The sequence below is a fragment of the Epinephelus moara genome, chromosome 4 (assembly GCF_006386435.1).
Source record: "Epinephelus moara isolate mb chromosome 4, YSFRI_EMoa_1.0, whole genome shotgun sequence".
Lineage (NCBI taxonomy): Eukaryota > Metazoa > Chordata > Actinopteri > Perciformes > Serranidae > Epinephelus > Epinephelus moara.
The window spans coordinates 28,417,369-28,443,641 of record NC_065509.1 but is presented as its reverse complement, the minus strand read 5'-3'; the positions used below and the strand labels follow the sequence as shown (position 1 = coordinate 28,443,641).

At 40.9% G+C, this 26,273-nt stretch overlaps 1 protein-coding gene across 1 annotated transcript in view; it reads left to right on the top strand.

The window, feature by feature from the left end:
- Positions 1-10,508: 10,508 nt before the first annotated feature.
- The window catches only part of drp2 (dystrophin related protein 2), a 189,710-nt gene continuing 173,945 nt past the window's right edge, over positions 10,509-26,273 (top strand). Inside the window, exon 1 of the mRNA XM_050042719.1 lies at positions 10,509-10,616. The gene's annotated coding sequence lies outside the window, so the exon portion shown is untranslated. The remainder of the gene's footprint in view (positions 10,617-26,273) is intronic.

The window sequence follows — 26,273 nt, the reverse complement described above, 5'->3', positions numbered from 1 at the left end:
ATTCAGGCTTTAAGAAGACAAAAGTAGATATTACATTGGGGATCTAACTTACAAAGCTGAGGCTATGAGCTTTGATTATTATTAAATACATTAAAGCAGCTGTGCGGAACTTTTTACGATTCATAAAACTGTCCCTAGTTCGTATCACCTCCCCTTGAAGATCCGCATATTTATTTGAACCCAACAGCGACAAAAAAAGCCTTTCTCTATATGGCTATTTAGCGTAGCCTGGCTCGGGTCGGACACAGTGGAAGTCAGCAAATCAGAATATGGCACCCGGAGGCGGAAGTAAGTCTGCATGCCCGCAGCGGCCTGCAGCCATTAAACCACAGAAGAAGGAGGAGCCGTGTTTACGAGTAGGATTTAAGAAACAGGCTAAATGACATGTAGTAGGGAGTAGTCTCTTGAACAGTAGGTGGTGGTATGCACCTGGAAGTTGTTTGCGATCCGCCAATAAATTGAGAGAAGAAGAAGAACCGTGTTTACAGAGAGTGTTCTTCGAGTAAGCGGTACACAACGGGCATTGCTGAACACATAACAGTTTTACCAGATGTATCCATAAGGACTTGGTTGTACTTTCGATGTCATGGCGGATAAAGGAGGAGCACCATCTAAAAGAAAAAGAACAGATGAAGGCTAAACGGGACAGTGACAGGGCTCGAGCCCAAACGCGTGTAAACCTCGGTCGGGCATTCACCAAGTGGAGAGAGCTGAGAGATTTGAAAGGTTTTAAAACTGATCCCGAGTTGGCCCTTTTCCTAATCGACAGGTATGTAATTTTTGTTTTTATTTAGAGAATATACCGCAACTTGTTAGACGTTTTCTCACCTCAATATATGACGACATGGAAGTTATAAGCAAGCTAAATGTAACGTTAGCTGATATGAACCACTTTTGTCTAGTAACGTTACAACAAACGCCACAAAATTATCTGTGACTGTGACCATGAACACAAATATACAGCAGGCAGTTGTCCTCAGTTTATAAGAAATTCAGAGCTCCACCAGAACATTTATGATTTTCCTCTCACTCTCCAAAAAAAATGCATGCGGTACTTGCCGGTTGCAGTTGAAATTTTACGACACCAGGCTGTGGGTGTCATACCGCTTCGACCAAAGGGGGGCACTATAATCAACGAAAACGTAAAGTTCCGCACAGCTGCTTTAAATTTGCTAATTTGATCAATCTGTAGAGGTTGGACGCTAACTAAGGTAATCAAGGCCTGGTTTTATTTTTGTTCGGTTAAATGATGATATTTTCTGGTGATTTGATAAAATAGTAGTATATCGAAGTATTTTACTTCTGGCTATCCCATGGGATCATTTCTCCAAGATAAGGTGAGGAGAAGGGACAATGAGATAGACAAGTAATATTCAGTTTGTCAGTATACCTTTCCTCATGTCCGATAGGATACTAAGGTAGTCCTTTGTCCGTTTCAGCCCTTGGTTGCATATTGTGAAGCTGATTGTTTCCCCCTTTGGTGGGTGTGGCTTTCAGAGTATGATGCATTATTACTTTAAATCAGTGGTTCCCAACTGGTCCAGCCACGGTGTCCAGATTTCCCCTTAGTCATTAGTGCGGGGTCCACACAGTTAAATATATTCAGTGTCATACTTGTGTTTAGCTGTGTCGTCCAGCTACTTTGCCATCACTGTCAAGTAGTAGCCTATTAGTCACTCCATCTATAGCAGGACATGGCACTTTAAAATAAAATAGAATTTACTGTACTTAAAAATTATGTGTGCTTTTTACAAACTTGACATGTTTGTGAGTCACTTGCAGTCCATTCAGAATGAACCCGTGACCCACTTTAGGACCACGACCCACCAGTTGGGAACCACTGCTTTAAATTATGCTGTATTCTTGGGGAATACAACGTTTTGAACTTTAGAGTAAACATGTCTTAATCACCGTGTGCTTGCGCCCAGGATTCCCCTTTGTTCTTGTCAATAGGTTGTTGACAAATGTTGGTTACCCTCCTGGTGACCAACAACCACATTCTAATCTCCAGTCCGTTCCATAAGTTAGATTCAATTATGTCAATTTAAACCCATAACGCACCTCTCTCATCAAAAGCTATTTCATGCCTCTGGAACATTACAGAGACTTTTCTGAATGAGTGCACACTCGTTCCCAATGACAAAATGCTTCATTATCTGGCCAGCATGAATGTGACAGTGGGGGGTTAACACTGTGGATGATGAATCGTGTTGTATGGTTGAAGTGTACCTCAGTGTGCTGTCCTATTTAAATTGACAAGGATCCTCTGCAGCTATATGACTAAACTCTCATACCCCTATCCTGGTAGGGGAAAGCTGGCAGGAGGATGCGTGTGAATTGCTCGGGGCGTTGAGTGCCCCCTTATCCACTATGGAGAGAGATGCTTTGACAACCTGGTGTCTTCCATGAAAGCCTGGACAGATTGAGTTCCTCTTGAAACGCTGTTGTCTGAGGCGGCTAAACACTCAGGGTCAGTGGGTGGCCACGAGGGAAGTGAGGAAGAAATAGAAAGGGAATGTTAGTATTCAGTAATACATCATGTTAGTGTCAGTGTTGCTGTGTGAAAGAGTTACAGAGCTGCACTTAGGGTCCAACCATTGCTCTGTTTGACTCTCTGTTTGTCTAGCTGTCTGTCAGGATATCTATCTGTCAAGGACATGGTATTTGGCTTGCTCACTTTTCCTGAGGTGAAAAACTATGTGTTGGCTTTTCAAAGTATGTCAAAAAATAAAATAAAACCCTGTGTAATACATGCAATCACACAGTAACCACATAATATACAGTATCAGGTTTTGTTTGAGTGGTTAAAGTACAGCGTCTAGTGGCTTTTTATATTTCCCAACAACATGTTAATATTGATGAAAGCCCGGTGGCAGATTGTTAATCAGGAGTATCAGGAGAAATCCCGATGGACGGTACAATATAGGGCTGATTACTGTGGGCTAACTAACAATTTTCAGCCTTGCTGTGGGCTGATAGAGCTGTGTGCTCACAGGCTCTCTGGCCTACTCCCAATATTCACCCTCACAGACTTGCACACTTGGAGTCTGTTCATGATAAGTCTACAAGGGCTGAGGACTGACCCACAGTTAAATCGACAGATGCTCGAGGGCCCTCTCCAGGCTCTTCTGAACTTTTTGAGTCCTTTATAGACTACACGCTGTGTAACTTTGCTGATGGCCCAGTTCTAACCAGGTTTTTTAATTATGTAGTGAATTCACACTAGAAAAGGCAAGGCAAAGCAATTTTATCACATTTCCTTATGAAATTACATTAAAATGCATTTTAACACCCATCCAAAAACAGTTAAGAACCCACATACACTCCTTAGATATTAAAGGGGAACTACATCAATTTTTAAAATTCATACATGTTATTCAGTTGGTCTAAGGCAGTCCAATATTAGTCAACATAAACAACTCTCTCCCAAATCCAAAAACTACAAGGCTAAAACTCAAAATTGTGATGTCATGGGGTATAAAGTCTAGAGCAGCTCTATAGACAATGAATTGAAAAAGATGTCTAGATGACACTGAGAACACCCAGAGGAATGTTCTGAGTATATGAGTACATGTTCTGTACCCATGTTCTTACTTTACTTTCTGGCTTTGAGCGAAACTTTCCAAGGCCATGGAAATAAGATACTGGAATTTTCAATTCAGGTGGTGTTCCCCATTAAACTAGATAAGAAGCATAGACATGTACAGGCACAAGCCCCTTTTACACTGCTTATTCAAGGCAGGAACATTACACCCTTATGCTGCCTTTCCGTGCTGTACGTAAGGTACGATCGTGGAATGGGATGACAGAGTGGTCTCTAATGGTCTTTAATCTACCACAGGAGGTATTGAAAGCGCTGAAACAGTATAGACAGCATAGTCTGCAGGACAGGAAAATGGGTGGCACAGGTTTCGACATTGTTTTATGTCCCACTGCGGGAGATGTAAAAAGTAGCTCTTAGCCCAAGTTAGCAGCTAACTCAAAGAAGAAGAACAGCAGCCGATCAATCCAATCAAATTGGGAAAACAATGGGAGCTCCTTGAGGATGAGATTAGTCACCATATAACAGGGACGATAAATAATTGTTGTTGCCATGTTAATGCCATTGTTATTGTTTATAAAGCACTGCTGACGCGTACGCTATATGTCACACTAAAGGCCAATGCTGCTGTGTTACTTGTCACGCTCGTCACGCTTCTTTTGATTCCGTGATGCCGTCTATAATCACACATTAGAGTCGAATCATGGTGCCATAGTTTGGTTCTGTGTAAAAATGCAAAGATGGCATAGAGAAGGGACTTCATAGCAGCCCTTTAGTGCAATCTCTGTGTAAAACGGGCTACACATGAACAGCAGTGGTGGAAGTATTCAGAGATTTTACTGAAGAAAAATGTAGTAATACCTCACTGTAGAAATACTGTGTTACAATTAAAAGTCAAGCATTTATAATTTTACTTATGTACAAAAGTAAATGTACCGATTGTGCAGAGTGGTTTATTTCTGAATTGCATATACATATTATTGGATAATAATCATTGCTATCACCTTAATGTCGCAGCTGGTAAAGGTGGAGCTAATTTCAACTACTGTTTACACTGCTGGGTAGCTTATATATTTTCTCCTAGGGATCAATAAAGTCTTATTTTCAGCTATGAAAATACATCATAACGTATTTGTTGATTACATTTGTGTTTTTAATCTGAATTTGCAGAGTCACTAAGGTCATCAAATAAATGTAGTGGAGCAGAAAAGTTCCATGTTTCTCTCTGAAATGTGGTGGAGTAAAGTAAGTAGCAGAATATGGAAGTACTACAGTAAGGACACAGGATCTATAGTACAAGTATCTCAGTGATTCAGTACAGAATCAGAATCAGAAATCAGAAATACTCAGTTGATTCCATAGGGGAAACGAGTGAGTACATTCCTTGTTAATTTCCACCACTGACAGACAGTCGGATCCACAAATGTATTCCTTAACTAATCGTAAGGCTGAGGAAACAGAAAAGTTTACTTGTGCTATTTTTGAAAGTGGAAAGTTGTTGCTGATATAAGGTACAAAACTATTTACAAAATTCATGTTGTTGGGATGACTGGAAACATCCTAATATACATGAATAAATGAACATATGAACTGACACTGATCCTTACTGATATTTCCAGAATTATAATAACACCATGTAAATGTCATCTGTAAACCTGGTCCAGTATATCTCCCCAGCAGCCTCCTTATTTAGGCTTGTAGGACACACATTTTATGAATGACAAGGAGCCACTCGGGGTTGACTACTGTAAATAGCTGTTGAAGGATCTTTCACAGTTGACAGGCATGGGGGGGAAAAAGATTTATGTAATAAATTCTTTACACCTATACGGAGCTGAAGTCATGTCTGGGTTAGCTTCTGTTCCATCAGCTTTCTTTGTCCGTACAAAGGGTGTCTTTCACTGGTGTGAAACACTATACTGGGGTTTTATTTGTACATTCAAAGCTACATAAATATCTACAACTGTGCTGGACAGTAAAATTTAAACCATCTCACCATCTTAAACAAGATACAGCACCAAATATTTTGCTAGCAGTCAACATTCATGAGTCTAATGCAAGCTAAAGAAACTCAAACTGAATAAAATCAACCTAAATAACTGATTAAAATGTTGTGTTGAATGTTGTGTTTGAATGTTATTGTGGAGCACAGAATTAGATGTCTGTTTAAATTTAAGTATGGACAAAAACAAAACAAAAAAATCATGATTAAGGTTGTTAGAAAAACTTAACAAAGGAAGCCCTCTGGAAAAAAATACACCGTCTGTACAAAACTAGTAGAATAAAGGCTAATACAGACTTTGTATCTCTGCATTAGGCCGACTCTGTCATTAGCAACTTCAAATGAACTGGGTGGTCTGAGAATGACTTTAAACCAAAGAGTACCAGAGGATAAGAGAAGCAAACAAAAAGAAAAGCTAGTGCATTGAAGGAGCTCTTACATATTACTGTTTAGCAGTCTCCTTGAATTTAGCTTTTTTAGTTTAAACTGTGGGGAGCGTTTTCATACCTGACACCATTTTCTTTCGTTTATCATTAAACCTTGACACAAAGTAAACCTTCATTCACATTCGGAGCAGTGGTGAGTATATAGATATTTGCTTTGTATAGAGGATATAAGTAAAGAACATCAATAATATCATAAATAGGTGTTTAAAAGAGGCAGTCTGGATTTCATTCTCAAAATTACTGCCTTGGGGCTCTTTATTGTTCGGCATTTCTGTCATCCTTTAACCTGAAAAGCACACAGATGGAAGAGGCTACAAAATTTGATTCTTGCCTTGAACTTTCTTTCACTCACATAAATGTCTTCCTCGTCCAGCATTCGTATCGTTCTCTGTTTGCAGTGCAACAGTGAGCTCAGTGATTTCTTGTGGTTTTATTGTCTAATTCAGTAAAGTGGACATTTATTCTTTGGGCGAGTTGTTATTGCCATTGCTGTGGTTATGGCTTAACGTTCTCATTTGTGTCTCGGTCCAAGTTACATGTTTATGTAAAGTGACATTGCTTTTGTTATTTTGTTCAGTGCGTTGGCAGATATCTGTGTGTTCCCCCTGTGTGTGCTGTCTACAGGCTACAGTACGAACGTGTAGCTGTTCATTCAGCCCAGTTGCCAAAGGAAATATTGGCATTGTATATTTGTGCAAACCACAGATACGTTACATTTGTAGGTTTCATATGTATCATGTCAACACTTTTAAGGTTAAGTACTTCTGATTACATGCATATGAGCTGACTTCCCCTACACCTGGATGGGGTGACACCTAGGTGAGACTGCTGCCAAGCTGCAGACCACTGTTTGATAACAACAAACAGTGGTCAGTGTTAACTCGACATGGGCAGCATTTCCAGTGTTGATTCTGACATGATCTTTTTCTAACCATAACCAAGTGGTTTTTGTGCCTAAACCTAACCACATGTTCACCACAACATTGTTTAAACACAAAGTTCCATCTTATCTACTATATAATAATGTATAAATGTTACATATCCATGGTTTGCAGAAACCAAGGTGCTACCTCCAGGGCCAGTCAATTCCCATAGACCCCCATGTTAAAATAAACATGTTTACAACTTCTAAAGCCAATTTCCCCATTCATGAAAACTGTATGGGGATGAATTTTATATAACTCATCAGTATACATTTTCTAAGGGCTTAAAATTATGCATAATTATTGGTAGCCAACTTTGAGTGACAGGTTTACTGCTGATAGTATTCTTAGCTTCTCAGTGGGCTCCACCCCTCGCCCCTTGCCCAAATATGGTCACTTCTGACTCCAAAAACACAAGATAGCAACGGTCAAAATAGCGAACTCAAGGCTTCAAAATGGAAATCCACAAACCAATGGGTGACGTCATAGTAGCTCCATTATTTTATACAGTCTATGCAGTACCCCTCTGAGATGAATTGTAATCGTAACTTTTTCCATAAGTGCCAAGTTAAGGTCAAAATTCAGTTCAGCTTCACTTTGTGTTCAGTGCTAACAAATGTTAGCTAGCTAACACACTAAACTACTATGGTAACCATTATACAATGGTTAACATTAAACCTGCTTATATTAGCATGTTAGCATTGTGAATGTAATCATGCTGACACTAGCATTTAGCTCAAAGTGCAGCCTCTAACTTCATGTTAGTGTCCATTATTTTTACAGGTTATGGCAGTAATGTAAAATGCCAACAGTTATTCTTGATATTTTCACATTCGATTAAAGGGATAGTTTGGATTTTTTGAAGTGGGGTTGTATGAGGTACTTATCCATAGTCAGTGTATTTCATACAACAGATGTTGGTCGTTGGGCATGGAGGCTAAGCAATGTACTGGTGTGTATGGGGGCACCAGCAAAATGTATTTTAGCCACCTAAAAAAATCAATATTAGTTTAATTGTACACTATATTTAGAATGTTTTAACCACTTCACCTTACAGTCAGACAGCCCTTTCCAATGGGAAACTGAAGATGTTATATCCATCATTGTTCCGTCTTAAAGCCACCAGACTTTGACAAAAACAGAGCTGCTGATGTACCGCTGCCTCAGTCAGTTAGTTTGTTGTGTTATTGAATGACTTGAGTGTTTTAAAGGGTTAGATTGGATTCAGCAAAGTCACACAACAACACAAACAAACAAACCACTCAAGGCAAAGGTAGACCAGTAACTCCTGTCTCTATCCATCCATCCATCCATTTTCAACTGCTTATCTGAAGCCAGGTCATGGGGGCAGCAGGCTGAGCAAAGTATTCCACACGTTCTTCTCCCCAGAAACACTTTCCAACTACTCTCGGGGCATCCTGAGGCGTTCCTAGGCCAGACAAGATATGTAATCCCTCCAGCGTGTTCTGGGTCTGCCCCGGGGCCTCCTACCAGTTGGACGTGTCTGGAACACCTCTAACAGAAGGTGCTCAGGGAGCATCTTAATCAGATGCCCGAACCACCTCAACTGACCCCTTTTCGATGCGATAGAGCAGCAGCTTTACTCCATTGTTCAGCAAAGTAAAATTACTTGTTAGTTGATGGAGTCAGCGGGCTTTGAAGAGATGATAAATAGGTATAACGTCGTCAGTTCCCCGCCTGAAATCACTGTCTGAAATAAAGCCGTGAAAATATTTTAAATATAGCGTACCCTTGGATGTTTTTTTTAGTTGGGCCTTTTTTGTAGGTGGCTAAAACACTTTTTGATACCTCCACAGCACTACATTGCTTAGCTTCTGTGCAGGTGCTCCTGTCTGCTTCTCCAAACTGGGGGCACGCCAACTGACATCTACTGTATGTAATACACTGACTATGGATAAGTACCTCACATAACCCCACTTCAGAGAATCTATCCCTTTAACATCCTTCTTCACTGTTGTCTTCACAGTTGAATAACATTTATCACTTATAACTTGAGGGAAGTGTCGCTGTAACAGCTTATTATGGTTTCTCACCTTGTCGCTTTATTTTTGCACACATAATGTCTGTATTCAACAGTTTGCTCCGCATAATGTCTTCCTCGCTCAACCTCTATCTCTTTTGCCCCCTGCTGTTTCCTCTCTGTGGGTGGCCCGACTCTAACTGAATAAATATCTGTGGCAACTTTTGATCATAGTAATATCCTCATATTATTACATCTCATTATTTGCTGTCAACAGGAAGAATTAATTGACTGAGAATTAGAGTCTGGAATAGCTGTTGTGCTGGATTCTGACTGTCTGATATGAAAATGAAAACTGTCTCTCGCAGTTGCCAGTGATACAGCGTCAGGCTGCTTCAACTCTGTCTCATTTTGACACCATTGCGGGATGTCGCACGCAGAATTTAGCATACTGAGTGCATTAAACCAATGAAATATTCTGTCATTCACACGCATGTAAATCAACATAGAAACACTCAGTGGCTACAGCTCAGCTATCAATGCTGTAGACGTTACAGACAGAAAGAGGAAGACAATAAGTGAAGGAATCTTCTATTTCCCCCATATAAAACTATAATGTGAATTATGAATGCCACTTACTACTCTGAAAATAGTTCAGCTCATTCCCTTTCTGCTGGCTGCTTGCTGCAAGCTTGGCATTAAACTTTTATATCTGTTTTGAACTGTTAGGGAGTGCTCTCCTTTTTTGCTGCCAACCCCTGCACTGCTCCCCCACTAGATTTATTGGAAATGTGACACACCTCGAAGGCAACCTGTTTGCTGACAAACTTTCTCTAAATATCTTCCTCTTATTTTGTAAGAGCCCTCGTTTTCAAGCTGTGCACTATCTTAGCCGCAAATTGCCTGGTCGGGCTGTATCAGAGCGGATTACCACGGTTATTAGCGTTGGTTAATGGTCAGGATGAGGCTTGGAATCAGAGAAAAGACTGTTAACATCACCATCAAACCTGAGGCCAGGATAGAGAAGCTTTAGCAGGGCGGTGTTGTGCCAGAGAAGCAAATGAAATCTTATGCAGGCAGGAGACAGAGGGGGCACTCATTGGCATTCCTCCCACGTTGCCTCACTCCCTGTTTCTTCCCAGCGGCCAGCACCCAGTGTCTCAGCAGTCCTATATTCCAGGCCCAAGTGTGCTGTTTGCTGATAATAAACAGCCCAACAAACAGGCCAGAGTCACAGAGGTTTGCTGAGTTAGAGCCCAGCCGCCCTGCTCTGTCTATCTCGCTCAAAGGTTGGGTGAAACCTTTACTTTATGCTCAGTGTTGCCGTGTTTTAAAACCCCTGCTGTTACTGCTTTGCTCCCAGGTCTGCGTGTCAGTGGGCTTGTGAGGAAAGGGAGGGCCGAGGAGGGACTTTGGCATTTATCCCAGCGACAATAAAGGATTAAACTCTAAAAGACAGCTGTTAAATGGTGTGCCTTTCTCAGCCTCTTATCAAATTTACTTCAGTCCACTGGGGAGAAGTTTCTGACCCTGTTCTTTGTGTTGTAGGTCCCCTCCCCCACACACACACACGTGTGAGGAGGTTGCTGCCGCCTTTACTCCACATCCAGGCCTCCTCGACCCCTCCTCCCCCTCCGCCAGCGCAGGGCAGCCACACAAGCGTTGGCTCGATTCCAGAGAGGCTCCGATCCTGCAGCCACGTCAATCACGTCTTCACCGCTGGGTAACTATTAAGCATGCGAGCTGGCTACTCCTCTTCTTTTGGGTTGAGAGGCACAGACTTCTGAGATTATGTGGTCTTGTTTTTTGGGATAGTTTTTCATGCTTGTTTGTTATTTCTGGGGCTGCTCATGTGTGCATTTTTCATGTAAAAGAGGCATTTTCTCCACCCAAGCATGCAAACACACACACACACACACAGATGCCAGAGGGCTCAGGAGGAATCTCGAGGGGTTTGATCAGAGCCGTTGTGTCTTTGTTTTTTTCCCCCCGTTTTTTTTAAAGCCCATTGACTAGTTTGATTCTGGCTCCAGGTGTCATCTACTGAACTGTGTCAAACTCAGCAACTGCATTTCAAAGTAGAGTCTCAGTGAGGCGAAGAAAAACAGAGGATAAATCAGCGTTGTGTATGAAATGTTGTCTTGCCTGCAAAGCATAACATTGCAGCTGAACGAGTCAGTTACACATACTGATGAGCTGACAGCCATGCAATATGTAAGGACAGAAGTTCTTAAAACTGCACTGTGACTATGTGTTTGGTGGAGGGAGCCGTAATGATCAGCTCACAGAGAATTATCAGCCCTTTTTTTTTTCATTTCAGTGTCTGTCAGCTCAGTTTTATTTACAGCCCACAGCTATCTCTCTTGGTTCCTCTGATAAACCTACCATACGCTACACTACCTGCTCAGCATACAGACAAAGTTAGCATCTAGCTCGTGAACATTCATTCAGCAACAAGCATTCAGCAGCTGAAGAGACGGATATTTCCCTCAGGAGTCAGTTGAGACCAAAAAAGAACTATAGGAGAGTCTATATTACTTTACATTGATCTGGTGACCTAACACATGACTCTGAATTAATACTAATGTTCCACGTCTACTTGATGTGTAATTGGCAGCTGTTCGCTAACACAATCACCATATTAACTTAACAAAGTGATCATATGTCAGTGTTTTGCTTCCAGCTTGTTCTCCTGGGCTAAAAAGTTAATTATCGCTGCTCTAAATTTATGTTTGGATAAAAATGTGTGCCAAAGTTATGCTTGTGTGAACTTGGACAATTTTAGTTTGTGGTCCACTGGACACTGAGCTTCCTACTGACCCTAACATCCTGTCTGCTCCACCACATCTGGAAGGAAGACTAATTTTGGATGGAAAATGAGACACTAGACTTCGATTTCCATCCATTGTTTTAACCCAACTTAAGTCAAGTTTTCTTCCAAATTTGTCATAAATTTTAATGTGATTTCCAGAAAATCGACAAAACCAATTTGCGAATTAATATAGTTGGTTGAGCAGACTCTTCGGGCCTCTCAATGATCCATTACAGAAGAAGAGAGCACAAGATGACAGAATGAAAAGAATGAAGGCTAAACCTTAAACAAACTGGTTACAGTCTCCTCATCGCTGATGTTTTTGTCTGCTGCAATTTTCTGTCTCTCCAGTGGACATTTAACTCACTTCATGCTTCCTGTCTGTCATGATGTATTTTTAGGCCTCTGCACCGGCGACAGCTGCGGCTGGAGGCATTATGTTTTCAGGTTGTGTGTCCATCCATCCATTCCATTGTCATGAGCACGATATCTCAGGAGCACCTTGAATGAAACACTTCAGATTTTGCACTATGGCTTCCCCAGAAAGTCAAAGACTCAAATCATTAGTTGGAGACCTCTGAGTTCTCAGTCGACTGACATTCTTCAAGTCCAGCAGTGTTTTTTTCTTCTTTCTATCAGTCAGTGTGTAGTGTACTTCTGGGAATGTTTTGGTCCCCACATTTGGCTGCAGAGTGAGCACTCCTCGCTTTCACGCTGCTCTCCGCCACAGGCAGCTGCAGACCCAGACCTAGGGTGAGTCTGAGTGAAACAGAGGCAACTGCCCAGAGGTAGAGAAGCTTTGCCTGGTCAGGCTCTGAGATAACCTTTTCTTCTGCCTTCTGCTCAGAGGTGGTGAATTCACAGCTCACAGCAGCTAAATACAATATAGTCTGGGTTTTATTTGATATTTAGTGTCTGCAAAAAATGTTGCAAATTTACCGAGCTGTTGTTAGCGTAATTAGCACGCATTAGATCGGAGGGCTAACTTGGCTTGTTTACTATATTACATGATTGTCACTGTTTCCCTAAATGTCACGCCCATCTCTCTTCAAGTTCTACAACTCTATATTGAAAAAAAGGGACAAATGGTTTCATATTTGTACTGAAAAGCCAAATCCAATTTGACACACAAAATTCTGAGTCAGGCACAAACGCTCAACTGGTTAGAATTTGGTGGTCAGAGGTCACTGAGAGCTCACAGACACGATTTAAGCTACAACTTAAAAAATGCACACACGAATTATGACAAAATTTCACATGAATGTCTAATAGGATAAAATTATCTTAAGTGACGGGGCGCTGGTGGCTTAGTGAGTAGAGCAGGCGCCCCATGTACAAGGCTGTTGCCGCAGCGGCCCGGGTTCGAGTCCAGCCCGTGGCCCTTTGCTGCATGTCACTCCCCCTCTCTCTCCCCCTTTCACACTCATCTGTCCTGTCAATTAAAGGCTAAAATGCCCCAAAAAATATCTTTAAAAAAAAAAAAAAAATTATCTTAAGTGACAACATTTTATATTCAGAAGGTCAAAGGTCAACTTCACTGTGACATAATGTCCTGTAAAAACACTTTTCTGGCCATTATTCAGCACCATAAATCAGAAACAGAGGGGGAGACATTCGGGCGAATACTGAATTAGAGACACTAATTATGGGTCCCATGTTTTAGAATTTGTAGTTTCTCTTCACCTGAATTCAGTGCATCTCCGAGAAGCAAAATATAAATAAAATTGTGCCAAAACCTCTTACCCAAAACTAAATCAACAGAGCGCTACCCTTACTTTCATCTTGTACTATATACCTGGTATTGAAAAATCCTTGCATCAAAATAAGGTTCTTTTTCACCTGATTTCAGAGCATCTTCTATGAATACTTTCTGCCGCTGTGTAATTTTTGACAGCAGTCACCGTATGGTGACATGCTGCACAGCAGCACTATTATGGATGTCTGAGTTGACTCTGTACAAGGACAGAGATTCAGTGAGGTAACGTTATCGTTGTTATTCTTCTCGGCCTTCATGCATTCATTGCACTGCAGATTGTGGAGTTTTTTGTTGGTATAACAAGTTAGTTATGTTGCTTTGTGGTGCAGACACAATCCAGTGCACTCTTTGCATATGATTTGTTCTCTCCTAAATCCATAATACTTCAAGAAACAGATGATGATGGTTGATGAACGAATGATTTTTGTTTTGCCTGTCTGCAGTGGCAATATTGAGGAATGTTTTTTTACAGGCTGCTGCTGCAGGCAGGTAGCAGACAACCTGAGACATGTATAGCTACATGATATGCCCGTACAAACTGTGGCCACCAGTAGTACAAGACAAACCCACCAACACAGCGGCTATCTGAACCCTGCTACAATGCTACACTGTAGTAAATAAATGAGACCAAATGTGGCAATAATCCACTTCATAATACATAAAGACGTGATTCACTTTAGAAGTAACAAGCTGTAACCCTTCCCATAACTCTTACCTTAACCACATCTCTTTTAACCTAAGACATCATAGCTAGCTAATTGCTAACCTCGCAGTTTCATCGGGACTTCCGCTTCCAGACCGAGGAGCGAAGGGGGCTGATCGTGGACTGTCGTGTAGGTATGGTGGGCGAGTCATGAAGCTAGACGGTGCGTCATGTAGCTGCTCCAGCTGCAGTAACACCTACTTGCACAGCTTCCTCAAATCGGAGGCATGTTATTATAGGATGTGCTTGATTTGACATGTAGCAGAGTTTTCTGTGAGCAGAGCACACATTTTTAAACATCAATACTGCAGCCGATCATGTTCATTTAATAGTGGGAAGCCAAAATAGTGATCTTGATTAAAATTCGATTAATTCTGCAGCCCGAGCTTCTTTGCAGCAACAAATATATTTGAAGCATTGTCTACTGTCTTGGCTACAGCGTTGTGTTCTCTCCAGTCCCTTTGGTAGACCACCACAAGCTCATTGGTTTTGCTGATATTGAGCTTCAGGTGGTTGTCACTGCACCATGTGATGAAGCTTTCTATCAGTCCAGTTTCTTAGTGGAAATGTTTCACTGGAATCATACAAGTCAATAAAGTGATAACTTCCATTTTACCAAAATAATATTTTATAAAAGTCTTCACCACATATGATATGAGTGGATATAAACTGCAACTTGACTAGTTGATAGAGGCATACAAGCGCTAGGCGGTAATTCTAGTCTAGGTCTTTCTCCATTTCACTTTATTTTTCTGCTTAAAAAATATATTTTAGATATTTCGACATTTTTCTTTTTTGAATATAAGGTGTTTCCACTCATTTTTTTTTAAGGGAACATTGAAAATGCGCATAAAAACAGGTGTGTTTACCTCTCTTCTCACTCTTGTTTACTTTTAGCTTTATTTTCTCCCTTTTCTACTCCCAGTTTCTCTACTGTTGTGTCTCTGCGTGCTTCCTGTCTCCAGGAAGCCCTCAAATGACCCGACTGACTTTATATCCCTGTAGATTTATTTAGTCTCCTTCCTGCACATAAATTAGGCTCACATGATCACAGAGAGAGATGCAAGCCACGGCGTCCTTTTGTTTTCCTCCCTGCTCTCCCCTCCAGCTCTGCTACGGTGCATTTCATCATCACATCCCCCTGCACTCTGCCTCTGTTGCGGGCCCGTCGTTCGAGGCTTTTCCGAGTTAAATAAATGGGTCTTGGGTTTCCGCCACGTTGTCATTTAGGTGTGTTTGACCCTCTGGAGCCAATTCAATCACTGTCTACCCACAAGTAATATCCTCCGCCTGCCCTTATCTCTGACTCCAAATTACTGAGCTTCAGCCCTGTCTTCACATCAGAGCACAGAGAGAAGCGAGAGAACAGGGAGGGAGCCCAGAGAAGGTCAAAAAAGGTAGCTGTCAGACAGAAAAAAGACAGAAGCCTGTGTGTAGATACACAATGAGGTTGCAGCGATTCTGAGGACGTAGACCCAGCTTCGTGCCCTGGGCTGGCAGGGAAATTAGCGCTGCACAGTGCTCACTCAGTCATCCAACTGGTGTGGCACGAGGGAACATTGCCTCGCCTCGACTGCTGCACATAAGAGATCTGGTTTTGGAGTTGCAGCCTGTTAAAATGTTATCTCGCTCCAAGACATTTGAGAAGGGTTTACTATACTTTGTCAGCGAGAGAGATTTTCCTCTTCTGCTTTTTCCTCTTTCCTTATCTGTAGGCTGCTGCATTATAGTCTGCGCTGATGATTGACAGTCTGTAAGTGTAGTCCGTGCTTTTTATGATACAAACCAGTGTAGCAATGGTACCACGGGCCTGTGCCATAATTTGTTCATCTGCTCAACTGCTGAAATTAGCCTCCTCTCATGTTGCTGCACTCCTGTGTCACAGAACATCCCCACCCAAGTGTGTACAACAATGAGTAAATGTGGCAGCACCCTCAACACTGTGCTCATATGCTAATCAACAAAATAGCATGAACAGCAATCATCAACATGCTTCCCCAAGGTTTATCCCCTCCAAAGCTCCCAGACCATAATTCCTCTGTCTATGCTGATTCCCACGTATTAACATATAACCTTTGCTGCATCATTTTCTGCTTTACATCGTAATCTGTGTGTTAATAAAGCATAAAGCATATGATTACCCGCTAGATCTGAAACTTGCTAAATATATCAACATCACATTAGTGCTTTAGGTTTTATAAAACCCTCATGTGGCCATGGATGAACCAAAGCAGGAACTCTGCACTGCAAAGCTCAGTGTTAACATCATTCACTGTTCATGTGGCTCTTTGCTAATCTATGTTCAAGGCAGCTTAGCCTGCTCGCCCACCCTGAATGTCCCTGAGTGTGTCAAAGACCCACCACAGTGGCTTCTGGGAGCATCATGTTCCATGTCACGTTTCCCTTCTCCTTCTCTCTACTCTCCTTCACTCTGTAATTCTGCTCCTCTACTCCCTTGTTACAGTTTGATCTTCTTATCTCTCCTTTCATTTGAATCTGCTGCCTCCCTCTTTCATTTTCTTGTTCTCATTTCTCCCTTGTTGTCCCGTGATGAGCCGGAGGCTGCCATGCATGTGTGTTGTGCTCCAGAGGCCTGAGGATGAGCAAATGTGGCACTCCCCTATCATCCTCTCCCTCTTCTCACTAGTCTCCCTTTTTGCTGTCACATCTCCCACTCCTCCTCTTCACTCCTTTATTTCCCATTTCACTTAGCATGTATCTCTCCCTCACTCTCTCTGCCCGTCGCCTCTGAGAATGATGGGTAATGCTCAGGGAATGGGGGTGGTGAAGGAACAAAGATACAGCTTCTCGACAGAATCAGCCTCACTATTTGTTCTTCTGATGTGTGTGTATGTGGTTGTGTGTTTTATTGAGTTGTAGATGGGTAAATGGGTGGTTGTTCGTCTTCACGCCGGTGTGGGAATATGTGGGAGGTAAGGTCGAGTTGTTTATGTTCGCTGCATCTCAATGTTCCCATTTGAGGAAATAAGAATTTATGTGTGTACACGGGTTGAGTGGTGAGGTGTGTGGGTCATAATGGTGCTTTGCATGTATTGCAGCGGTGGCCTTGAGGTGCAAAACACAGCAACGTTGGACAAACACAATTACAGCAATATTGAACAAAACACAATAACAAAGTAGAAAACCCAACAGTACTGAAGACAACGCATGTTGGAACACTACAACAGCTCAGAAAACACAACAACTAACCAGACATCTCACTTTAGAAAACAGAAATCAAACAGACAACAAAAGAATGGAAAATGGAACATTTCACATTTCAGAAAACACAACAAAACAGAAAACACAACAACAAAAATGACAACACAACAACAGATCAGAAAAACACAACTTGACAGAAAGCTCAACCTTTTAGAAAAACACTTGTGAAAACACAACAACAAAACAGAAAACACAACATTTTAGAAAGCACAGTATTTCAGAAATCACATATTTTTTTGAAAATACAAGAATAAAACAAAAAAACAACAACACAATTTTAGAAAACACTACAAAACAGAAAACACAACATTTTATAAAACACATTATTGAAAACCCACCAAACAGGAAGCACAACAACACAACAATAAACAGAACAACATTTTTATAAAACACAACAATAAAACAGATAATGCAAAAAGAATGAATACATACCATTTCAGAGAACACAACTTTTTAGAAAACAACAAATGAACTGAAACACATCATGTTAAAAAAAAACAAAAACAAAAAACACACAACTCTGCAGAAAGCGCAACCTTTGAGAAAACACATTTTAGAAAACACAACAACAAAACAGAAGCAGCACGACATTTTAGAAAACAACATTTCAGAAATCATATAATGTTAGAAAATACAAAAATAAGACAAAAATTTAGAAAATACTACAAAACAGAAAACAGGAACATTTTAGAAAACACAACAAAACAGAAAACACATTTTAGAAAACACAACAAGAAAACAGATAACGCTAAAAGAAGGAAAAAGATAGCATTTTATAAAGCAGAACATTTCAGAAAACATAACAAAATAGAAGGCACAACATTTTAGAAAACACAATGTTTCACACACAATCATTTTAAAAAGTGAAACAAAAAACACAACTTCAGAAAACACTACAAAACAAAAAACAGTAACCATTTAGAACACACAACAACAAAACAGAAAACACATTTTATAAGGAGAAAACACAAGAGAACTATTAACAGAATATTTTATGAAACACATTTCAGAAAGCACATTTTAGAAAACACTACAACAAATAAGAAATCACAACATTTCAGAAAACACAATAAAAGAGATAATGCAAAAAGAATGAAAAATTTACCATTTTAGAAAACACAACTTTTCAAAAAACACAAAAAAAAAACTGAAACACAGCATTGTAAAAAACAGAACTTGACAGAAAGAACGACATTTTAGAAAACACAATGTTTCAGAAACCACATAATTTTAGAAAATACGTAAATAAAACAAAATTTTAGAAAACACTACAAAACAATTAAACAGTAACATTTTAGAAAACACAACAACAAAACACAACGTGACCTTCTTGTATATTCTTTACCTTTTTAACACAGAATTTCACAGATTGAACAGGTAATCTCTTAATTGACGTCGGTCGTGTCCAGTCACAAAGAATAATTGTTGTCCCTTCCTTTTCCTTTTAGTGAAATGTTGTGTTTTCTTAAGTGTGTAATTTGTTTTATTTGCTGTCATGTTTGTCCACTGTTGTTGCATTTGTATCTCAACACCACCGCAGTCCACCCTGCATGTACATGTATAGGCAGTATATGCATGTGTGTACAGTCTGGTGTGCACTCACGCAAGTAAGCAGGCGTGCACTTGTGTAAAATTAAATCCACGTCAGCAGGCAGCCATTCAGATAAGATTAACAGGACCTGACACTGCCTTCGTTGGAGACAGATGCTTGCTCCAGTTCCCCTAGAACATTCCCCCTCTCTTCCATCCTCCATCCAAATTACATTTCATCTCAGTCTGCGGATATTTCCCCCCACTTACCCTGCCTGCCCACAGCAAGACCTGTTCTCACCATTAATTTGATTTCTGATATTGTTATTACAGGGCAGTGTGATTAGGAGAGCATGAGTTAGATTAAAGGCTTGTTTTATGCCATATTGAAGCCAATTAGCTCCGAGTACACACTTTCACCTCAGCAGACAGATGACCATAAAGGCTGATATTATGTATGCAGGCTATCTCAGTGGTACGGCAAATTGTTTCAGTTAAAGCCTGAGGGAAATGCAGTTTTTGTGTCGTTCTGTAAGTGCAACGTCTACAAAAAAAATTCTCACATTTCCATGAAGGTGGAAGAAATAAAAAATTCATGTTGCTCCTGTATGACGTATGTTCTAAGATATCTCATGCTGTTTTGTCAATTAACTCCTAAATTACAATTTAATCACTTAAGCCTTACTTTCAGTAACAGCTCTGATTTGATTTTAAAAAAAAAAACTGCCTCCATTATTTTACACAAGAGCCATAATGCACATATGTAAGTGTTTAAATGCATGTCGGTCTCAGTAGGCAGTATACAGACATGTGTAATGTGGCGTACAGTGAAAGAGAGAGATTCATGTAAAAGTACAGAACATGGAGCCATAATGTGTGTTAGTGAGCAACACTTAAATAGATGTGGACATCATTTATACATAAGCACAGTGGATGTCACAGGGAAGTCACCAAGGGCAACATTGAGGAAATGTGATTATCATTTATGCATAAGTACCATTATTGTGTGGGAACAGCGCACTGAAAAAAGTATTAACATCAGTGTTTTAAAGCAGCTGAAACAGGTACAGTTGTTACATCCCTCTTCTGAAAAGGCTGCTTTAAAGCAAACTACCTCACTAGTAGTATTTTAAGTACAAAGTGCAGTTTTTTATTGTGTTTTATTATATGCCACTTTCTACTTCTTCTCTTCTACATTTCTTTGGTCAATATTCTAGTTTTTCCTCCACTACATTTACCTACAGCTATAGTTGCTTTGCAGATTAAGAATTTACATTTTAATAAACATGTTAAACTGATAAAATCCAATCCATCTACAAGAAAGCAATGTCTTTTTGGAGCCCTGTGTCACGTTTCAGATGTTTATGAGCTGTTACCAGTTTCACCAGAGATATTCCTCTGCTCCCAAGTAAAAGGACTGCATCAGTCATTTCAACAAGTGCCCCGAAATTACATGCAGTATGTTAACGATCAAAAGATAAAGCCCTCTAGAAGCAAGTAATTGTGATGTGAACAAAAGGGAAAGTCAGGTCATGCTATTATAGCGCGACAAAGTCTGTGTATGTAGGAGGACGTGGCAGGCGGATGGTTCATGGCAGATTTAATTTTAAAACAAGAAGCTGGTGTTTGTTTCCTGGTTCTAACTGACAGTCAGCGCTGGTTTCTTTTTACCATGACTGTAGTCGTTCCTGAACCTCAGCTAAGTGGTTGTTATTGTAACCATAATGATGAAGGTCTCTTAACCTTAGCGAAGTAGTAGTTTTAACCGAAACCATGATGTTTCCTGAAACCTAGTCAAGTTGTTTTTGTGCCTAAACCTAACCAAACTTTTACTATAGTGTTGCCACATTATAATATAGACTTATTTGTTAGATCAGAAAATGCTCTTGCCTGCTCTCACAAACGATGTCTTTTGCTATGTAAAGGAGCAGTGTGTAAAATTCAGGGGAATTTAGTGGTATCTTGCTTTGCAGATTGCAACCAGCCAAAACCTCTCCCAGTTAGATTTTGTTCAGGAGGTTTTTACCAGGAGCTACATTTTTCTCAGAAGTCTCTTCCTCTCCAGAACAAACGGACCAGGTGGTTAAAACCGCTGAAAATACTGAAGAAAGCAGTTTAATGCCAAAAATCAAAGTTTCTCCGACATTGTTCAGCTCATTGGAGATGGGTTGCTTGCTCAGCACCTGCTAATATGTACTCACCCTTTTCTCTGATAGCTTAAGATCCAGATGTTCAGGAGGTTTTTACTGGGAGCCAATTATCCACAGAGGTCTCTTCCTCTCCAAAATAAACAGACCTGGTGATTTTAACGCCTAAGAGCACTGAATAAAGCAGTTTCAGGCTGAAAATCAGTGCTTTTCTGATGCTGATCACTGCAGAGGGACTGCTAACTATGGTGGCCAATGCGAAAACATGAGTGGCCCTGTCTGGAGCCAGTGTTTGGTTTGTCCGTTCTGGGCTACTGTAGAAACATGGCAGGGAAATCTGGGGATCTCAGTGGCAATGAGATGAAAACTCAACGGTGCTTATTTTTAGGTGATTGCACACTAAAGAAAACATACTCATTATATTGCATTCCATTTCTGCCAATATATCCCCCTAAATCCTACACACTGGACGTTCAACTATTGCTGAATTTTCCAATATCTCAAAACAAAGCGAATATTAAAGACATTTTCAAAAACTGGAAACAGATTTCTGTTACAGGACTTCCTATAACCTACAATCATCCTATAACCATGACCCTTTGAAGAGGCCTGACCCTAGGTTAGGAACCGCAGGACTAAACATAATTGTATAAATTGGTTAAAACTAGCAACACCTCAACCATCTTCAACAGTAAAATGCTCCTTACAAGTGGTTGCATCAGTTTTATCTCTAGTTATTTCATATAGAATAATACATCCATACATACTGTGGAGTTTTACTGATCATACTTCTTTACTTTTACTTGAGTAAATTGTTGAATGCAGGACTTCAAATTGTAATGGAGTCTTTTTAAACTTTATATTGGTACTTTTACTTGACTAATCTTAGCTGATGTGGCAAAACTGCTGTATCATTATCGCCACAGTGACGAGAATGAATGATGCTCTCTCATCATTTACCCATGAGGGGGACGGAGGAAGCATCACACATTGTGCCCTGCCTTTCATGCAGGCGAGACCATTATCATGTATGTGGAGGTGACTGAGAAGTAGCTGGATGGTGTGTGTATGTGATGCTGCTACTCTGATGTGTTATGAGCCATTACTGAAGCTATGAAACAGGGGGCTCAGAGGGAGGACACATTGATCTTGAGTGCATGTGTGTGTTTGTGCTTTTATGTGTGCCCCTATACAGCTGTTTGAACCTCTGTATACGTCAGGTTACATGTTTGTGGCTGATGGTATGCATGGCTAAACACACTGTCCTGTATATCAGCCTGCACTTAGCATTCTGTAGGCAGCTTTCACACCTTTAGTGCTAATCCTGGAGCACAGTAATTGTGAGGGTGAGGGACAGAGGGTCTTTTCATTGGGATCCATTGGTCCCAATAACAGCACTGAATTGCCCTTCATTAGGGAAGAGTTAATCCCTACTTATAGCAGTGCAGGCAGACACTAAGGGCGCTCTGCAGAAGTCAGCACATTCATTAGTCCGTAGCCTCTGCTGGAGAAGGGCATCTATATGAGGTGATGAGGATAAGTCTGTTGTTTTAACTTGAATTGAACAACAAGGCTAATGGAAGTATTTGTAATGTTCTGCATTCCTGAGGCATCATCTGTTTAGTTATTCACCCGTGCATTTATTTCCATTAGCTCTGAACATACCCTCAGCAGAATCCAGCTTGCCATTTTATTATTATTATTATTAAGAGGTAAAGAGGATACACAAAGGTCATGTGAAGCCATGGACAGTGCGCTGCACAAATGCACCATAATAAATGGTTTGAACACTTACTCAGACTGAGAGCTTTGATTAAGATGTTGAACTTTGGCAGAACCTTGGTTTGTTTAGTGTGCTCGCCATGATATTTGTATAAATTCTCACTTATCCTTATCAGATACTCAAGTGGGAAATAGAGATTAAAGTTTTTCCCATCTCTGTTTGTTATCATTGCGTGGTGCACGGATCATAAAATCCCACTTTAAGCACATAAATGAACAGTAACAACTGGGATTCTGACTATCCTGGGAACCAGAGGAATCTGCAAGCTCATGGCAGATGTTCTCTGGCAGATGCATCTGATCCCCCTCCTGTTCAAACAGATTTCCACCCTGCCAGATCCTGGGCAGGCCAATCACAACTGATTATCTAATATAGGGCAGGTTTGATACAATGATTGATAGCGCAGCGTCACTAGTCTCTGATCTGTTCCAGTGCAACACACCAGGCTCACAAAACTCAGGTCAGCCTGTCAAACTAGGCAGCTCTGATCAAATATGAATCAAGATTCTGATACTGCATTACCTTTTCCCTGCCTCAAACGTTTTAGAAACAAATTTTAGTGTACTGTCTAGCTGTAGTTTGAGAAGTTTGTCACTAATAGGGTCAGGTGTTGAAGTCTGTACTGACCACCAACTGAATTACATCTGTACCACAGAGTACCGATTCACGTTAAATCCATCTGTGCCAAATGTTGGTACCTGATAACGCTGGGTTTAGACGAGCTGGAAGGGCCATTAAGCGCCTGGAAGCCAGCCATGGAGCTCAGAGGTCGGCCACGGAGCTGTGCAGAGCCGCGGGGTTTAATTTTAGACAGGAGGCAGAAGTGCCCCGAAGCCGGCCACGGGGCTCTGTCGGCCACTCCGTCGGCTTCCCAGCAGGCCAAAGCTATGTCTGTGAAAGATTCAGAATTTGGTCTGTTTTCTTCTTTGTATTATTTTAGTAGCCTTGTGTCACTGCTAGAAGACAAGACACACACACATACACAGACACAGACACTAGCAGACAGACAGACAGAGACAGAAGATTCACTCTGTGATTAGAAAAGAGCAGAGGAGCAGAACTGCATTTTGGTCTACTTCTCGACCCCTGCAGCTTGTTTAAGAATTACATTTTTGTTATTACAGAGAAAGTACAGTACAGAAAAAGGTACCAGGTACTGAAAACTGATACCGGTATCAGTTCAATTGTGAACAGTACCCAGCCCTGGCGACCACTCCCCATTTTCTTCCTGCTTGAAAAGAGACCAAGTGCTACCCAACTTGTGTGTGTCACTCAGCACTGTGTCACACAATCTGTTGCTTTGATTGCTTGTAAGTCTGTCCAGTTGCATCCAGAGGCATTTTGGTCTGTGGCCGTGGATAGCGCCCGCAGGAAAATTAACTGAGATGTTTCAGACTAATTCACATATGTGAATTAGACAGTATGCTAATTTAAAAACAGGCTTTGATGAATTTTTAATTTCTTTTTTGTTGTAACTATGTTATTTCCTCTGTCTCTCTATCAAGCTTGCAAAATTAAAGCTGTTAAAATACATTGTAAATTATTTTTCTCTTTCCCAAACATAAGTAACAAGAGTTGACATATGTAATGCAACATACGCTCCATCAGGATTCATCTGTGTGCTAAAGTCTGACACCCCTTTCTCCAGATGCTACAGGAAAGAGCAGCTCTGTTTAGAAGAGAGAGCAGGGGTGGAAAAATATCAGTAACTTGCAGTATATCATGGAAGGAAGCTGTGCAGCTCAGTGTTCAGTATCACTTCACATGACTTTTTCCTCATCATGGATGAATTTGCTGAAGATGTTTTCTTCAAACTGACAGCGTCTCCCTAACTGTTCATCACTGGTTAGCACATCCGTTGAATTTCTTACTCTGTAAATACATGTAGATCCACTGCTGACTTGATGATTTGAATTGCAGTGTAACGTTTTACAGCCAGGCTTCTACAAGGTAAAACTCATCATTTTCAGGTCAAGAACACCAAGACAAATTACATTGCTGGCTCTCCCCATTAAGTCAAAGACAGGGGTGGCGTTATCTTACTGAAAGCAGTAGTTGGTAACTTCTATAAAAAAAAAAAAAAAATTGTCACATTTGCTGAAACTCTCAGTGTATTCACACAGTATTACATGAGACAGATTATCTGGGAGAAAAATCATATTCCTCTGCCTCCTTGTAGTGCTTCCGATGGCCCTACTGCATTTGAACGAAAACAACCAATCAGAGCTGAGGAGTCTCTAACGCAGCTGTCAATCATGTCAATCACAGCTGGCAGACTGTCAAACTAGGCAGTGCTGATCTAATATGAATCAAGATTCTGTTACTGCATTGCCTATTTCTCACCCTAAATGATTTAGGAACATTTAAGTGTGCTGTTCAGCTGTAAAAAGAAATAGTTATAGAAAATGATAACTTTATTATTTTACAGCATAACAGTCCACTAAAGCAGTGGTTTTGAACTGGTGGGTCACGGTCCAAAAGTGGGTCGCGGGTCCAGTGTGAATGGACCGCAAGTGACTCTGCAACGTGTCAATTACGTAAAAAAAACACACTTTATTTTAATTAATTCATTCATTTTCCCTAACCGCTTATCCTGTTGGGGGTCGTTGGGGGGCTGGAGCCTATCCCAGCTGACACTGGGCAAAAGGCAGGGTACACCCTGGACAGGTCGCCAGACTATCACAGGGCTGACACATAGAGACAGACATACATGCTCACATTCACACCAATGACCAATTTAGAGTCACCAATTAACCTGCATGTCTTTGGATTGTGGGAGGAAGCTGGAGTACCTTGATAAAACCCACACTGACACGGGGAGAACATGCAAACTCTGCACAGATGGGCTCCCCCACCCTGGGTTCAAACCAGGAACCCTCTTGCTGTGAGGTGACAATGCCAACTACTGCACCACCGTGCCGCACTTTTTTTTTTAAGTATAGTGAATTTCCAGCACAGAGCTTTTATTTTGAAGTGCTGTTTTCTGCTGTAGAGTGAGTGACTAATGGGCATCTACTTAACATAGACAGCAAATTAGCTCGATGACATGGCCAAACACTAGTATGACGCTAAGTGTATTCAACTGCGAAGGAGAAATCTTGACCCTGGGGCCGGACCCGTTGGGAACCACTGCACTAAAGTATGTTTGAGGTGAGGAATAATCAGTGCAGTAATAGAATCTTGATTTATATTTGATCAGCGCTGCCTAGTCTGACAGTTTGACCACAGTTCAGCTGTGATTGACATGACTGACAGCTGCGTTAGAGATTCCTCAGCTTTGATTGGTTGTTTTTTGGTGAGCTGCGGTAGACTCTAGCAAATGCCATGAAGGCAAGAGGAGGAGGAGAGGGAGGAGGATTTTTTTTTCACAGACTATCTGTCTGATATAATATTGTGTGGATGTAGTGGCAGATTAGCAAATATGACA